The 15,650-nt window shown below is 30.2% G+C and overlaps 1 protein-coding gene and 1 pseudogene across 4 annotated transcripts in view; one reads left to right on the forward strand and one right to left on the reverse strand.

The window, feature by feature from the left end:
* Positions 1 to 2,000: 2,000 nt before the first annotated feature.
* Positions 2,001 to 11,475, reverse strand: LOC120077589 (methyl jasmonate esterase 1-like; annotated as a pseudogene). Its single transcript, XR_016529472.1, has 2 exons — positions 6,685 to 11,475; positions 2,001 to 2,474 (listed from the first exon to the last, which is right to left on the reverse strand). The product of XR_016529472.1 is annotated as a methyl jasmonate esterase 1-like (transcript).
* Positions 7,094 to 15,650, forward strand: part of LOC120077590 (uncharacterized) — a 15,661-nt gene continuing 7,104 nt past the window's right edge. For all 3 annotated transcript variants that reach the window (XR_016529471.1, XM_090313457.1, XM_090313458.1), the window contains exon 1: positions 7,094 to 7,233. The gene's annotated coding sequence lies outside the window, so the exon portion shown is untranslated. The remainder of the gene's footprint in view (positions 7,234 to 15,650) is intronic.

Here is a 15,650-nt window from a genome sequence, read left to right on the forward strand (position 1 = left end):
TTAACAATATATATGTTGGCTCAATCTAATCCTAAATCAAGAGTAATATGATTGTATAATAATAAGTTAAGTTAAATTATTAGTTTATTCCTTAATTTTTTTGGTTTATGTTTATTTAGTTCCGAACCAACGAAAGTAGTTACTATGTTCTCAAACTTCCAATTTTATGTTTAATAAGTCTATTAATTTTAAAAAGTATTCATAAATTTTTAAACTTTTAATTTTGTATCCAATAAATCATTAAATTTTCAATTACGTGTCTATAGTTGAGTCTTCGATCATTTTGATACTTTTTTTTTATTAATTTTAAATTTGTGGATCTACTAGATACAAACGAAAACATTAGGATCTCATTAGACATGAAAATATAAATTTTCATCAAATAGATCAATTACTTTTAAAATATATTTTGAATACGTAGTAATCTATTAGATATGAATGGAAGGTTTTAAACCTAGACCAAAGGCCCGGTATGAAAACGATTTTGTTTTAGTTTCCAACTTCTTAAATTTATATTTGTTTACTCCTGATTTTTTTTCATTATGATTTTTACATTTCTTAAAAAAATGCTTGAACTCTCAACTAAATTTTAACCAAAAAAAAAACAAGATTTTAAAAACTACTTTTATTAGTTTTCGAAACTTGAATTTGTTTTAAAAAAACATGAGTAATAATTAAAATAATTAAACTAGATTACAAAAGAAACCCTTTAAGTTTTTGAAAATTATGTTTTTTTCACATAATTTATTATCTATGAGTTTCTTTTTTTTTTTTTATTTATTTAAGCATTTCGAATTCTTAACAAATTTTGAAAAAGAAAAACTACTTTTTTTTCTTTTAGTTTTTAAAAGTTGGTTTTGATTTTGAAAATACTCATAAAAAGTTGACAACAAAACATAGAAACAAATAGATGGGAATGGTGTTTATAGACTTAATTTCAAAAAACCAAAAATTCACATTCGAAAGGTCACGAAACTGAATTTTACTTTTTGGTTTTTGATTTCTTAAATTCAAACTTATAAACCTTACTTTCACCCATTAATTACTATGTTTTGTAATCTACTTTTAAGAATGTATTCAAAAACCAAACTAAGGTTAAAAAACTAAAACATTAGATCTCGTTGGTAACCATTTCGTTTTGTGTTTTTGAAAGTTAAGCTTATTTTCTCTTAATTTTTTTATTTACATATCACTTATGTACAGGAGTCGAATTTTTAGTCAAATTCCAAAAACAAAAACAAGTTTTTGAAAACTATTATTTTAGTTTTCAATATTTGGCTTAAACGAAGGTCATGTTTGGTAACTATTTTGTTTTTCATTTTTTGTTTTTTAAAACTAAGCTTATTTCCTTCCTATTTCTTACAATGATTCGTATCATTCTTAAGTACAATGGTTAAATTCTTAGCCAAATTTAAAAAACAAAAACAAGTTTTTAAAACCTATTTTTTTTAGTTTTCAAATTTTAACTTGGTTTTCTAAACCATTGATAAAAAGTAGATAACAAAAAAAGAGGTAGAAGTAGTGGTTATAGACTTAATTTTCAAAAACCAAAAACAAAAAATCAAATGATTATCTAACCGGGCTGAAATGATTATAAAACAAGAACTTAATTTTTAAAAGTTTGTTTTGGTTTTTAGAATTTGATTAAAATTTAGAGTATTTAGTTGAGAAATATGAAAACTACGATAAATAAGTTATAAAAAACATAATTTTCAAAAATCAAATACTAGGGTCTCGTTTGGTAACTATTAGGTTTCTGGTTTTTTGTTTTTGAAAATCAAGTTTATAGACACTACTTCTACCCCTACATTTTTTCCTTTGTTATATACTTTTTACCAATGATTTAAAAAATCAAGCCAAAATTTGAAAATTAAAAAATTAACTTTTAAAAATTTGTTTTTGGTTTTGAAATTTGACTAAAAATGCAAATCATTATAAAAAAATTGAGAGAAAATAGATTTATTTTTCTAAAAATCGAAAATAAAAAACGAAATAACTGCTGAATGCAACCTAAATAATTATTATTCGAATCCAAATAGTTATCAACAGATCCTAAAGTTATAATCACGAACATCGATTTATAACTATATATTATCAACACATCATTAGTTCTTATTTCGTAAGAAAGTGTCACACACCCACTCAAAAAAGTAGACTTGAAGCAACGACATGTCGGATTAAGCTAAAGGCTAAGGATAGTATTGAGCAATGAGTTCAAGATGGGCCCACAGCTCCAAAGGCTTAGACATCATCACCATATGATCTGATCCTTCAATCTCCACCACACGATCAGGTGGGTTCTTCTCGATCATCCACCGTTGAAAATCTCTATTACCAACCAAATCCTTTTCCGACATGACGAATACTCGTTTAACTGAACCATAATTTTTCTCCGACAGCTTCAATTCATCGGTGATGTCTTTTTCACCGAACAATGACACTGGCCTCATTAACAATGTCGCCAATGTTAAATCCTGTGTATTATTGCTGTAATTAATTATTTTAACCAAGCCCTTCTAAATTTAAACTTAAACCAAATTGATTAATTACAAGTTTAGTTACTAAAGTTCCGATTATGTTTATAGACCCTTAAATTTCTATAGAAAAAATATCAATTTAAACCTCAAATTTGATATATTTGATCAATTTTAATTTTAATATCTTAATTTTATCAATTTAAACCATAATGGTATCAATTTACACATTTGTTTAAGTGTTCATTTCAACTCCTATAAAAAGGGCTTCTCATACACGTCCAAAACTACATATATGCTCTATGATATGTCTTTATCTGTTTTTTTTTATAAGAAATAAAATTGATAAAGATAATTATAATGACTAACACAAAGTGTTTTTTTAGAGCAGGTTGGCCTATGGATTGATTCGTTTGGAAGATATTTGAATCAACCCATTAGACTAGCTAGTCAAATGGACTAATCAACGGGTCTACCTAATTATGTATGTACCAAAATTTGAGAAAAATATATTTTTAGTCTATGAGGTTTGAGGTTTATGGGTTAAACAGAGAATAAAGTTCACAACTACTATTTCTCAACTCCTTGGATAAAAATACTCTAAATTAATAAAGGGTACTCGTTCTCATAAAGTGATGAATTAATTTTAAATCAATTTTCCAATTAATCCAATAATATTGACAAGTTTTCGAATATAATTAACATCCATTACAAAATTTTGGTTATTCCCGACGATAAAAAAAAGAGTCGACGATTTTAACCTCTCCCAACGGTGGAAATAAGAGGTCAGGATAAATATTTGTCCCGACAGTTTAGGAAAAACCGTCAAGATTTTAAACACTCTCGACGGTCTCCTAAGGAACCTTCAGGTTTATTGCACTTTTGCCCGACTTTTTAATTTATCCCGCGCAACAACCGTTGGAATTTCTTATTTAAGTCCGACGGTGGTCAACCAACCGTCGAGCAAGATGTGCAGTATACAAAACCCATCTATTGGAATTTTTTTATGTCATCTGATAATGGTCTAATAAACATTCTACTAACTTAAAGTTAAGTGATGATCATTTTAAAATATTTTACAAACTAAAGTATTGGCTTTAAAATTTTATCGACCAAAAGATATGGGCTTGAAACTTATTGACAAAAAAAAACATTTTTATCCTAAAAATTTTTGTACAGTACAATTTATCTATGTTTTATATAGGTAAAAAGTAAACTTTTAATATATTTTTATTTAATACATATTTTTTAGTTAATAATTAATTTTAAAATGTTAAAAATTATTTTTTTAAAAAAAAGTTGTTTTCAAATAAAGAAAAATGAACCAAAATATTTACAAATAATAGTAAAATATTATAATCTATCTGTGATAGACTGCCATATGTAGTGATAGACTACTATTTATATCTGATGTAGTCTATCGCAATCTATCATAATCGACTGTGATATTTTGCTATTAATTATAAATATTTTTAGTAGTTTTGTCATCTAAAATAATTTTCCAAAAAATATATACCTTAAATGAAATTTTATAAAACCAATGTTCTTGTGAGTAAAATCAATAAAAACCACCTAAAATCTTAAATGAAGATTAAATAAAAATATAAATTAATTCTTTTGAGTAAAATCAATAAAAACCACCTAAAATCTTGAATCAAGATTAAATAAAAATATAAATTCAATACATATTTTAATAACTTTAATTAAAAAAAAATCTAAAAAGCTAAGGGTTGACTCAATGAGCTAAAAATTTAGAATTTAATAAATGAATATGTAAACACAACTCAAACTCGATTCAAACTTTGATATTATAAGTTAGCCTAGAGTCATGTGCTTGATCATTAAAGATATAGGTTATTGAATATTTAACATTTTTTTAAAAAAATATTTTATTATTTATTTATTTATTCCTTTTAAGGACTCAATTCTACGTTCCTATAATATAGAAAGTGAAATGTCAGTTTTACATTCTACTTTTCCTTTTATAATTAGTAAAGAACGTACAAGCTTCTCCCTGATTTCTTCCTTTGATCTTCTACCGGTTTTCTCTTCTTCCGATTGAGATTGTGAGTTAATTTCATGAGAGCACAATAGAGTTTCATAAGAGAATCGTTGTATCTTCGGAATGGAGTGACACATAACTCAGTACGGTGGATACATATTCTCTATGGACAATGTTTATTGACGTGTCTCGATCTCATAAATTACAGGAAGTTCCAATTTCTTATTTTATGATTACCTTAATTATTTTATATTTATTTCAGAAATTTTTATTCCCCTAAATGTTTTTAACAATCATAGAGAAGATGCGTCTAGAAATTTTCTGAATGTTTGCATTGAATGATGTTGAAGAAATCATGATCTCCCAAGGTCGAAGTACTGTTTTTGCGGAGCTTGAAAAAAAATCTTCTTCTTCTGTTAATTAAAATTTGACATAATTTATTTATGTTTGTGATGGTGGAAGCAAATGATAAAAGGGAAAGAAATTGGATGGGTTGACGTGAAGAGACAGCAATACAGAAGTTCACGGGGCGAGTGGGGTCGGGGATGTCATTCTCCATTCCCGTTCCCGCTCCCCATTTCATTCCTCATCCTCGTGAAATTCTTCACAGGTATTGGGACGGGATTCTTCGCGAGAATTTTTTCTCGTTACCTTTTTTTTAAAAAAAATCAATTAATTTAAATTACTAATGTGAACAAATTTTAATTAAATAATTAACTTTATCACTAAATTATTTATTATGATTAGTTTTATATGACAATTTGAAATTAAAAATAAATTACTCAAATTTTGGCCTAAAAAAACTAATTAATTTTTTTTAATAGAAATAAATAAATATAAATCAAATTATTCATATACAGAATCTAAATTTAAATATTCAATTTAAACATATATATTATCTTTTCCAATAAATAATCAAATTTGAAATTTAAATGTAATATTTATATAATGATAATAATAACATAACATTAGATAACTATACTAAATAAATATGTAAAAGCTAATCGGGGCGGGGACGGGGACGGGATATTCCCCGTCCCCGTTTAGCTCACGGAGAATTTTTTTTCCCTCACTCCCTCCACAATTCCCCGCCTAATCGGGGCATTCTCGCGGGCCCCGTCCCCATAGAGAAATTGGACATCTCTAGACAACAGAAGCAAGATTAGTGTTCATCCATCCCTTCGTCTCTTTCCCTTCCACATTCGTCCATTTTTAATTCCAATTCCTCTAATTTCATTTAGTAACCATTGTGTTTTTTGTTTTTGTTTTTGAAAAGTAAGACTATGAATATTACTTCCATCTCCAAATTTCTTTCATTGTCATCTACTTTTCATTCATGATTTAAAAAACCAAGTTAAATTTGAGAACTAAAAAAAAAGTAGTTTTCAAAAAGTTTTTTTTTTTATTTGGCTAAAAATTCAACTATTGCACTTAAGAAAGATGCAAATTATGCTAAGAAATGTGGATAATACAGGCTTAATTTAAAAAAAAAAAAAAAAAAATCAAAAACCAAAAACCAAAATCCAAAAATCAAATAGTAACCTAATTTCTATATGATGGTACATGGGGAGATGGGCTGTTTTAATTGTCGATTTAAATGGTGGAATGGATATATTGGTGAATATGATTATCCCCAAATTTTGTTAGTTAATTCAACTTGTAGGCCAAGTTATTGAGCCTCTGCAATTTTTTAGTATACAACTCAAATTTGTTAAGTTTTGGTTATTTCATTTTTAAATGAATTTTATATAGGTTACTTTTCAATATATTTTGAGCTTAAATATATCAAAGATACAAAAGTATATCTTACATGGATTTATAAAGTTATTCTCATGGCTATATTTGAGTATGATATTCAAGTCACATATATAAAGTAATCCTACTAAATATAGTGATTTCTCATTTATTTATATTATAGGAAGTTATAATTTCTTATTCTATTATTATCTTAATTATTGTAGATTTATTTCAGAAATTTCTATTCTCTTTAATGTTTCTAAAAGAGATGGCTCGATATGGACTCCAAAAAAGCTTTAAGCTGACCTAACTTTGATTTGGATCGAGCTTGAACCTATACATTTAAGTATGAATCGACCCAATGATGAAGGTAACTTTTATGGACATATTTGAGACACTCATCTTTCAAACTTCAAAGCTCGGGAGTAAAAGTGTATTTTTGGGGGAAAAAAACCATTTTTAAATACTTACCTCAGGTGGGCTGAGCTGATAAACTTTGGAAGCCAAAAAGCGCGGCCCAAAGACGAAGGCAGTGGGAGGCCGATTGGGGCCATCGCCATACGAGTAAACGCTATCCATCATTGATTAATTCCTCTCGAACACCTTCCCATAAATCATCGATATGTTCAAAGCCGGGCCGGGCATCGTAGCAGTGACGAACACGGCCGCGGAAATCCTCGCCGGAAACTCCTCCATGGCTTTCGCGACGGCCAATCCGCCAAGGCTATGCCCGACGAGGATCACCTTTTGGTGCTGAGGGAGAGCCGACATGAAATCAACCAGAGGCTGGAAGTATTGAGAAATGGATCGGACGGTGTCCGGTTGCCGGAGGTCGATTCCGGAGGCGGCCAAGTCGAGGGCGGTGACGCGGTGGCCGGAGGATTTAAGGAGAGGGAGGAGTTTGAACCAGGACCAGGCGCCATGGCAGGATCCGTGGATGAAGACAAAGTGTTTGTGAAAATGCGGCTGAGAAGAATTGGAGAATGGGAAGAAGAGGGACAGGGGAATGAGTAGTAACAGGTATTTGTTATTGATCTTGTTCTTGTTCATCTCCATTTGATTGATTAGAGGAAGATTATTGACCTGAAATTAGTGCGATTGGAAACTTTGGGCTTACATCCCCACAAGGGAAAGCTACTAATCAAATAAACAAATTGAAGTCTTTGTCTCAAGATATTGAGCTAATTTAAAAGTCTGAGTTATTATTACGTTTAGATTCAAGTTTGATATTTGTTGATCCTGGGTCTATTTTTCGAGAGATTGTTGTAGGGAAAAATTAATTTTGGATTTAGTTTTGGTTTCGAATTATAGGCCCTTTAGTCCTTTTTTTTAATTTGTTTTCAATTTCGTTATCCATTTTAAAATGTTATAATTTTATCTTTTAAATTTAAATTTGGTATCAATTTAGTTCTTCAATTTCAAGATTTACCTTTTTGATTTTTTATTTAATACTCACTTTTCTTCATTAGTGTTAACATCTATTAATTAATTTTAAAAAAATTAAATAAATTATAGTTAATGCACTATTAAAATTGAAAGAAAATTTTGCTTTATAATTATTTCAAATTAATTAATAGACATTAACGTTAATGGAAGCGTAAGTGAATACTTAATAAAAAAAAATGAGATTAAAAGTGTGAATCTTTACTTCTAATGACTAAATTGAAGTCTGAAACAAAACTCAAAACTAAAAACTAAGATCTCATTTGGTAACCATTTCGGTCCCGTTTGGTAACTTTTTTTTTTTTTTGAAAATTAAGCTTGATGGACACTATTTCTATCACCAAATTTCTTCTTTTGTTATCGATTCACCAATGGTTCAAAAAATCAAGCCAAATTTTCGGAATTAAAAAAGTAGTTTTCAAAAAGTTATTTTGTTTTTAGAATTTGATTAAGAATTCAACCATTGTACTTAAAAGAAAGATGCAAATTATTGTAAGAAATGACATTTTAAAAACTAAAACAAAAAACCATTTGATGAAATATGCTTAATTTTCAAAATTAAAACAAAAAACCAAATGATTATCAAACGGGTCATTCGTTTTTTGTTTGTTTTTTTGTTTTTTTTTTTGAAATTAAGCGTATAATATTATTTTCACCTTCAAATTTATTCTTTTCTTTTCTACTATAAAAATTCAACCCAAATTTTTAAAAATACAAAAAAAATAACTTTTAAAAATTTGTTTTATTTTTAGATTTTGGCTAAGAATTCAACTATTATACTTCACAAAAATGCAAATCATTGATAACATGGGAGAAAATAGATTTAATTTTAAAAAACTAAAAATAAAAAAAGTGAAATGATTATCAAATAGAACTTAAATATGTAATTTTTTTGAAACTAGGGATCAAATGAACTAAATTCAGAATGTAGGGATTAAAAAGATTTTTTTTCCCAATTATATGAATCTATAGAAAATGGAATACAAATTTATGGATATTTATTGAATATTTTTGCTATATTTATTGAATAAGATAGGGATATTTTAAACACAAGATAGAGAATTCAAAGGGGACCTACTAGACATTTTCATACAAATTCAGAACTAACTTTGTAATTAAAAAGAAAAAAAGAAAAAGTAGAAATAGGGTGTGTTCGAGTATGACGCCCTTAAAATCATTGGTTATATAAAAATCAAAACTAATGTCACTATTCTATATTGTTTATCATGGATGTTTCATTTGATAATCATTTTGATCCCATATGATAATTATTTAAGTTTTTTTTTATATATATAAAAAAATGTTGCTTTTACCTATTGGTTTTTTGTTTTATCATATACTTTTTATGAGTGATTCCAAGATGAAAGACAAAATTATTTTTTGATTTTGACTACGAATTCAAATATTTACCTAATTTTTTTTTATTTTGATTTAAAAGTGTGAGAAGACAAACACATTTTTCATAAATCAAATAATTATCAAACGAGATTTTTATTTTTCTAGAGCTTTCTTTAGGTTTTTTTTTTTCCTCTCACTATTCTTGCGTCTACATTCATAACAAAAATTTCAAATTTTGGTTTAGATTTCCAGAACATTTTTTTTAAAAAAAAAGTAGCTAACAAATTAAAGAAACACATAGGTAGAATTAGTGTTTTAAAGATTTTCTTTCAAAACTAGAAAACAAAAAAACAAAAATAATTATCAAACGAGACTTAAACTATTTCCCACACTTATTCTTTACAAATATTCCTCAACACATCCTTAAGGAGGCACAAACCCAACTATCTACCAGGAAAGTTAATTAGGAAAGTTAATTATTTCATGATACAAGAATACACAATACACCAATAAGGGTGGATCACATTAATTAAATAGGATTGTCCTCAAATTTCACAATTATTTACCTTCTCCAAACCTATAGTACATTAAATATACAAATGCCCTTAACATTTATTACTTCTAGTGACATTATTCAACCAGTCACATATATTATCGACGAGTTTTTCAATCAAATCTTAAACAAAACAACCCTTGAATAGAGTAACATGGCCAACAACTCATTTAGCTAGGGCTAGTTGGTGATGTTGAAGTGAGAGATCTGAATGTTCTCCACATTAAGTTTTTTGAAGTTGCTGAGCTTTCTGTTGGCGAGGAACTTCCCATAAGAGTAAGATTTGTATTTGGGAGGGTTTTTGTGATCAATGAGCTCTTCCAAAGGCTCAACACAATGGTGGAATGAGATGGGTTGAAGAAGAAAGCAATGGAATATCTTTCCTTTTTGCTGTTTACCATAACCCTGTGCTCCACACTCTCATACTTGTCATTGCTCCAACACAGAATCTTCTTGTTAATATGCCTTCGATGGTAATATGTCCGAAAATTTATCGAGAAAGCCCAAATATATAGAATGTCGGTATTAATCTGTCCAAGATTAATATTGAGATTTTATATATCTTCCATATCTTATCTTTTTTTTTTTTTTTTTTTTTGCAAAATTTAATGAATTGGAAATTATAAATTCTAAAGATTTGAAAAATTACATATATTTGGCAAAGATATGGGAGAAAATTTTAAAATATATAAAATTTGGTATAAGATTTATGAAGATTGCATAATATATTTGGAAAAATTGGTAGAACTTTAGTATAATCTGACGAGTTGTACCGAGAAAGCCCAAAACAATCGATAAGTTAGAAAAATATTATTTTTTAACTAAATCTCGCTGGGCGATCTCCCCCGAGATGGACCGAGAGAAATTAGTTGAAAGAATTTCCAAAAAACATACTAGTTTTAAAAAGTGAAAACTTGAGAGAGCTATTTCTGACAATTTCCCCAAGTTCAGCTACATTTGTAGGTGTTATAAAGAGTTTAGCTCAACTTACATATGTATATATCAAGAACCAAGAGATCTGTGGTTTAAATCCCCAACTCTCAATTTGTATTAAAAAAAACTACATTTGTAGGTGGGAAATTCAAATTTGCGACATTTTTAACAATAATGTGGTACCATAATTAACTAGTTGAACAATAATCAAAATGTGCCATTTTAAAGAAAAACTTGTTTGATGAGTTACATTTAATTTATTTATTTTTAACAAAAACTTGAAACAAGTGTTTATTATAAGCCATTTACTTAGTTCAGTCTCTACTTTTAGATTTGTGACAAATATCGATAATTAGGGGAAAAAAACTATATTAGTACAAGGAGTGACGAATTCAGCTAAGCATAAAAGAAGGTTGAGTCTCTCCTATTGGGATTATTTATCTCCCTATTACCTTGTGCCCGAGACGATGTGTGATAGCTCTCCAAAGGAGCTATCTATTCTCTCCTAATTCATGTTGGTTCTTAGATATTTAATGATTTATTTAGTGTTTTTGACATATAAATGAGCAGAGAGACCGTCGGAACGTTTTGCGTGTATTTCGGGCAAAAAGAAGCAAGTAGCTGCAAAAGAGTTAAAATTATAGTTTGCCCCTAGAGGGAGCACCGCTATGTTGGCTAGATGCTAAGTGCGGCGCTAGAAGGCACTAGCATGCCTTGGCGGGTAGCGCAACTACGCTACGAACTTTGACGAGAAAAAAAACAGAAGCGCGCGTGGATAATCAATCACAGGGGGCAGTGGCGTTGTGCGCGGCACTCAACGGCAAAAGACTAGAGTGCAGTTGCCCTCTACCGAAGCCCGCTGCGCTGCCCCAAATTTTCTATAAATACACTCTCCTATTTAGGGTTTTATATATGCTGAGAGATGGAGAAAAGAGAGGTCGTCAGCCCAGCTTACTTTTTATGCTACGTCAAGGTGGAAGCTTCAAAAAAAATTAAAGAAAAGGGCTAAGAATATCCCAGCAAAAGTCGTGTGGTATTTTTCCCCAATTCCAAGATTTGAAAGAATGTTTCGAAGTAAAGAAACAACAAGTTTATTGACGTGGCATGCTAAAAAAAAAGAAACAGATGGTTTATTAAAACATCCCAAAGATGCCCTATCGTGGAAAAAAAAATAGACAATTTGTGGCAAGAGTTTGGGTCAAAACCTAGAAATCTTCGTCTTGCTCTTTCAACAGATGGGGTAAATCCATATGGAGATCTTAGTAGTAGATATAGTTGTTGGCCAATGATGTTAGTGATGTACAATCTACCTCCATGGTTGTGCATGAAGCGAAAACTTTTATGTTGACTACACTAATATCTGGTCCTAAACAATCAGAAAATGACATAGATGTTTATTTAGCTCTGTTAGTAGATGATTTTAAAAAAACTTTGGAAAGATGGGGTAGAATGTTACAATGCATATGAAAAACAACGTTTCATGCTTAAAGCTATTTTATTATGGACCATTAATGATTTTCCTGCGTATGGTAACTTGTGTGGTTGTACGGTTAAAGGATATCATGCATGTTTAATTTGTGGAGAGAAAACTTCATCTACTTATTTACCAAAAGGGAAGAAGATGACATATCTCGGGCATCACAAGTTTCTACCACGCCATCATCCATATAGGAAACAAAAGAAAGCTTTTAATGGCGCACAAGAATTAGAATTTGCTCCAAAACCATTGAGTGGGGAAGAAATTCTTGCAGAAACAAGTAAGTATCAATATTCATTTGGTAAGAAAACTATCAAGGAAAAAAACAGTGGAGATAGCTCTTCAACTTATTGGAAGAAAAAATTTATTCTTTTTGAGTTAGAATACTGGAAGTATCTTGACGTGCGACATTGTTTAGACGTGATGCACATTGAAAAGAATGTATATGCAAATCTTATTGGCACATTGCTTGATATTCTCGGTAAAATGAAGGATGGAATAAAAATTCGATTAGATTTAGTGAAACTAAACATTAGATCAGAGTTAGCCCTTCAAGTTGGAGAGAAAAAATTCTTTTTATCTTCCGCATGTTATACATTAACACGAGCTGAGAAATTGAGTGTTTGTAAGGTACTATTAGAAATTAAAGTACCTGAAGGTTATTCATCGAACATTCAAAGTTTAGTGTCGCTCACAGATTTGAAACTTTATGGACTTAAGTCGCATGACCATCACGTTCTTATGCAACAATTATTATCTGTAGTTATTCGTGATATTTTACTCAAACATATAAGACTTGCAATTACTCGCCTATGCTTCTTCTTTAATGCTATATGTTGCAAGGCGATCGATTCATCTCATTTAAAGGGTGCAAGAGGATATCATTGTCATTCTATGCCTCTTAGAAAAGTATTTTCCATCATCATTCTTCACAATAATGGTACACCTTGTAGTGCATCTTGTAAGAGAAGTTGAGTTTTGTAGACATGTTTATTTGAGGTGAATGTATCCTTTTAAACGATACATGAATGTGTTGAAACTTATGTACGAAATAGAAATCGATCAAAAGGATGTGTTGGAGAAAATTATATTATCGAAGAGACTATAGAATTTTGTTCTGAATTTGTATCTGGTGCTAATTCTATTGGGCTAAACTCATCAATAAAGAAAGTGAACTCAAACATTGATAGAGCATTGTCAGCTGTTTCTTTTATCAGATCGAGTAAGGATGAGTTGGATCAAGCTCATCTTTATGTCATTTAAAATGTAAATGATGTGCTTTCTTACGTCAAGTATGTAGATCTCCATCTTATTCTCGTTTTAGGTTATTTGATTATTCAATAATCTACTAACTTTGTAACAACTCGACCCCCTAGGACTCAAGTTAGGTTGTTACTAAACACATGCATGCATGGAACTTAAAACGACTTCCTTTTATAGTGAAATAAATGCTAAATAAATATGTTGAACTCAAAATACCTTCATTAAATTTAGATATTAAAAACAGACGATAGGGTACCCATAAATCATAAATGATAATAAATAGGTCTAAAAACAAATCTTAATAGTAAGTTTCAAACATCAAATTGAAAGTTGAAAAACATGAAAATAAATCTAAATATCATGAGTGAAAGCATAAAACTGGTCCCCAGTGGCTCGTTCATGGATTCCTCTTATCATTCGCCAGTGCATCCTTGCCCTTACCTGAAACATAAACATGAGAAATGGTGAGTATAAAATACTCAGTAAGTAACCCCACTACTGGGGTCGGGCTAGCCATCTATGTCTTCTAGATGCCTACCTCTGATGGAACATAAAAATTGCTCTAGTCCTCATGGGACACATACATACATGTAAAACTGGTTTCTATCCTATTGTAGTTAAGTATGCCCACTACCTTTGGTGAATCCCGAAGAAAACACAATATCTGGTGGATCCCAAAGGAAACACAATATCTGGTGGATCCCGAAGGAAACACAATCCGGTGGATCCCGAAGGAAACACAATCTGGTGGATCTCGAAGGAAACACAATTTGGTGAATCCCGAAGGAAACACAATACCTAGTGGGTATCTAACTAATCAGTAAAGACACTATCACAGTCTCAACATCACAATTATTACAATATAGTTTTATAACATACATATACACCTCAACATCATGGCTATACAACATGCATAAATGCCTCTATATCCTCATATCAAATACACCCTCGGTGAATCAAGTATCACCTCTTACTAGCATGCAAGTCTCTACGTGCACAAATAAATCTTTCAGATTCTCATACAAGAACATATATCAGTCATACTATACTATCCATCTATCATGTTATCGTTTTGTCACAATATTCATCTATCATGCTGCCATATATCTAGTGTCTGACCCGTGGGCAGTTCCAGTAGTAAAATTACTTACTTTGATATTAGGTTGAACCAAAAAGTAATTGAATCTATGTGAAATTCTTGAATCCTTAATCGAGCCAAATATTTGAGCAACTAACCCCTTCTAATCTCCACAATATTTGAATTAAAACCTAGTACATAAACCAAAATAAAATTTAACCTTTAGGTTCACACCTAAGCGTTTAATCACGCCAAAATCAGCAACAAAACTTAATAACTTAATTCGTATAAATTACATTCGAACTGAACAAGTCACAAAACCCCAAATCTTACCAAAATTCTTGTCGAAATCACCTTAACTCTCTTGAAGCACACTAACGACGTTTTAAACTCCTTCAAACTTTCAAATTCAACCTCCAAAATCACGATTGAAATGATAATTAAACACGTTATTTATTGGGTATTCAAGATCCTCAACAAAACCATGAAAATCATTTAGATTTATCCCAAAACTACGAACCTCACGAAGGCGTTCGACAGAGAACAACGACTGGAAGAGAGGAGGACCAACAACGAGTAGATACAACGACGTGAAGGTCGGAGCGGCGGCCGAAGTTCGTCTAAACGTTTGAAAATTCCATATTTCTTTTCTTTTTAATTCTCCACCACACAAATACATAAATAATATATAATCTTAAAACCACAATTTCCTCTTTTCCCTTTCAAATTTCACAAAAACTCAAAATTTCTTATACAAATAATTCAATTATCCCTTCTTATTAATTTAAAACTCATACTCAAAGAATCCACATTAACCAATAAAACTTCTTCAACTGTAACAATTTATTTCCAAATTCCAAAGATTAGGAAACTAAAACTCAGCAATTTGAGATAATTAACTTAAATTTTCCTAAAAAAATCGGGATGTTATAAACTTTTTCATTTATAATAGGCAACATATGGATATTTTGTCTAAGCTCAATTCTGGTAAAAATAAAAGTAGAAAGTGACTTTAAGAAGAGCAAAATCGTACATTCAATTGGTGGTTGTCCACACGGGTAATCTCTAAGGACCTACTATTTGATGTTTAATTAAATGTTAACTACTAAAATATTATAAAATATATCGTAGGTTGCACTAGCGCTCGAAGTTCCAAAAAATTCCATATCGCCTTCTTTAAAATGGATAGTTAATGGATCTTTTTCAACTGTGGCAAAATATTCTGGTTACGTAGTCAATGGTTACTACTATCACACAAAGAATCGCGATGATGTTAGGAGGGTTCAAAATAGTGGAGTTAATATAATGGCTACCACAATGCAAGTCTCTAGTGCTAAGGACAAAAGCTCCGT

Source organism: Benincasa hispida, chromosome 5, assembly GCF_027475165.1.
Source record: "Benincasa hispida cultivar pf3 chromosome 5, pf3_genome.v1.1, whole genome shotgun sequence".
NCBI lineage: Eukaryota > Viridiplantae > Streptophyta > Magnoliopsida > Cucurbitales > Cucurbitaceae > Benincasa > Benincasa hispida.